This window comes from Bactrocera neohumeralis, chromosome 3 (genome assembly GCF_024586455.1).
Source record: "Bactrocera neohumeralis isolate Rockhampton chromosome 3, APGP_CSIRO_Bneo_wtdbg2-racon-allhic-juicebox.fasta_v2, whole genome shotgun sequence".
Taxonomy (NCBI): domain Eukaryota; kingdom Metazoa; phylum Arthropoda; class Insecta; order Diptera; family Tephritidae; genus Bactrocera; species Bactrocera neohumeralis.
This window is the reverse complement of record NC_065920.1, coordinates 29,373,304-29,376,473: the sequence shown is the minus strand read 5'-3', so window position 1 is coordinate 29,376,473 and position 3,170 is coordinate 29,373,304.

The window sequence follows — 3,170 nt, the reverse complement described above, 5'->3', positions numbered from 1 at the left end:
GAACGAATACGATGAACCCAATTTTCGAGTACTTATTTCACTAAGTCATAAATACCATGTTCTATATTGACTTCTAAAGTTTGAAGAGAGTCTGGTTTATTGCTAAAGATCAATGACTCTAAATAACTCCTCAAGAAGAAGTTTAATGGTATTAAATCTCAAATTCTTGAAGGTCATTAAATGTAACAAATTCTTGAACAATCGAAGCTCCATACTTTTATCGCAAGAATTCGGTTGTTGAACGTGCTGTGTGGCATGTAGGCCCGTCTTGTTGGAAGCCAGATGTGGTCAAGATCAACTTCTTTCAATTGCGACCGTAAAAATTATCAGCGATCTTTACCGCTCTTCATTCATTCGCTGGTTCATTGGCATCAGTTATTGAGTTTCTTGGAATCGACAAATTGCGGTCTTCAGCGATTTTTGCCCGAACGGCAGCAATATTTGCATTACTTCAAGCGGTTCTTTGTCTTATTTGCACTTCTTCTTAATTGGCGTAGACACCGCTTACGCGATTATAGCTGAGTTAACAACAGCGCGCCAGTCGTTTCTTTTTTTCGCTACGTGGCGCCAATTGGATATTCCAAGCGTAGCCAGGTCCTTCTCCACTTGGTCCTTCCAACGAAGTGGAGGTCTTCCTCTTCCTCTGCTTCCCCCGGCGGGTATTGCGTCGAATACTTTCAGAGCTAGAGTGTTTTCGTCTATTCGGACGATATGACCTAGCCAGTGTATTCGCTGTCATTTTAATTCGCTGAACTATGTCAATGTCGTCGTATATCTCGTACAGCTCATCGTTCCATCGACTGCGATATTCGCCGTGGCCAACGCGCAAAGGACCATAAATCTTTCGCAGAACTTTTCTGTCGAAAACTCGCAACGTCGACTCAATCGTTGATGTCATCGCCCAAGCCTCTGCACCATATAGCAGGACGGGAATTATGAGTGACTTATACAGCTTGGTTTTTGTTCGTCGAGAGAGGACTTTACTTTTCAATTGCCTACTCTGTCCGAAGAAGCACCTGTTGGCAAGAGTTATCCTGCGTTGGATTTCCAGGCTGACATTGTTGGTGGAGTTTATACTGGTTCCCAAATATACAAAACTATCTACAACTTCAAAGTTATGACTGTCAACAGTGACGTGGGAGCCAAGTCGTGAGTGCGACGACTGTTTGTTTGATGACAGGAGATATTTCGTGTTGCCCTCGTTCACTGCCAGACCCATTTTCTTTGCTTCCTTGTCCAGTCTGGAGAAAGCAGAACTAACGGCGCGGGTGTTGAGGCCGATGATATCAATCGATTAAGTTCTGCAGCTCGAATTATTTTCTCCAGCAGCAGATTGAAGAGGTGGCACGATAGGAAGTCGCCTTGTCTGAAACCTCGTTTGGTATCGAACGGCTCGGAGAGGTCGTTCTCGCTCAAAATTTTCAACAACGAATAGCGAGCACAGGTGGAGGATTTTCTTGGCCATTAAATGACAAAAGCGCAGGAAATGTTGCTATATCTTTTCATGATAAAATCGTAAAAATTAGAGATTATAACCAAACATACTAAAAATGGCCGAAGCGACACTTAGAAATCATAGTATTCCTATTGGAAACCCCGGTACTTTAAAATTTTTTATTACCATTTTTTAATCTCTCCACTTTTTAGTATACCGAGTAAAAGGTCCACAAACGCACATCAATTATCTTAAGAAAAATAAATGAGGATCGCACCGCAAGTTAAGGTCTTATGTGCCCTCTCCTATGTCACCCAACCTACCTAGCCCCAGGATATTGATAAATTTTAATATACTACTCGGCGCTAAAGAGGTAATATGATTCCTTTTGAAAACACGGAACCAAAGGCCTTTATGCCATGTTATATAAGTGCTTCTTGAGCTTACAGTGGGCAGTGTAGCATGCGACATGTAGCCTGAGTTTGCCCCTAAGAAGCTTAATTACACATATAAACCTGCTGCGTTTCTAACCCTTCATTAGCAACTTGGCATGGCGCATACCTTGGAATTGTTGCCAATACTACTTCTGCCTTACGGAGCAACTCCTTCATGGTATGTGGAGCGTTCAGGTCCTATCATGATAGTGGGTGCTATGAAGAGGGCGAGCTCACCAGGTTGTTCATTTCCGGCTATACCACTGTGACCGGGCACCCACATAAGGTGCACTTTTTTACGTTCCGATAGACTGTTCTGCCGTTCTCTACACACCTGCACTAGTAGCAATTTGATCTCGTAGAAAGAGATTGCATTGAGTGCCGCTTAATTGTCGCTAAGTATGGTTATACGTTCATTGCGATAGTTGCGTTGCAAGTTTATCTCAACTATCTTACTTAGAAGAAACTATTATTTTAGCCATACATATATATTGCGTGAAATCGAGGAATAACAACGCCCACCCCCTACATAATGGTTATGTGCAGATCTGACTAGTATTAGACACTTAAGCCGAGTTCTAGATAAATCCGATCAGAAGCAGAGGAGGTTTTGCATTGTCTCTCTCATGCCAATTTATCTGCTCTTTCTACATGTGCCATCGCTAATAATGCCTTAAGTGCTTGCTATAACTTAACGCCGACAAGTTGTCTGCTGTGACGAGGCCAACAGCCGAACTGGTTGCGCTCCCTTGCGCATGATTTTGGCGATCCTGCACGGCCCTAAAGCATTCCCTCTCATCTTGATGAGTCTACCAACCCTTTCGGAAATTTCATCGTTTTTAGCTACTTGTGTATTTCTTGGACTGGTCCGGTAGCCAAGCGGCACTTTTGGCAAACTCATCGGCTTCTTCGTTTGCCAGAACACCGTTGAGGCCTGGAATGCGGTATATATGCAACTGCTTACTGGCAGACACTTTATAAACTTGCTTCTAACTACATACTCTGTTGCTGTTACTAAGAAAACTCTGTCACCATAATTTTCGGTTTTATCTCAGGAACTACGTGTCAATTTAGGGTCTTTGAACTAACTTTTCACTGAGTTCTCATCAATGAAATGTGACTGTAAAATGTTAATAGCACCAAGAGCTCCTGCATAGTAGCATAAATTTTCTTTATAGTGAGTTTCATTTTCCTACCGAGTAAAATTCAATTTTCTTATGAAAACTTTGCATCCAATAAATGCAACACACAGCAAGGCTTTTGCATATTGCGCCACCACCTTTTGGCCCAAACCTTAAACC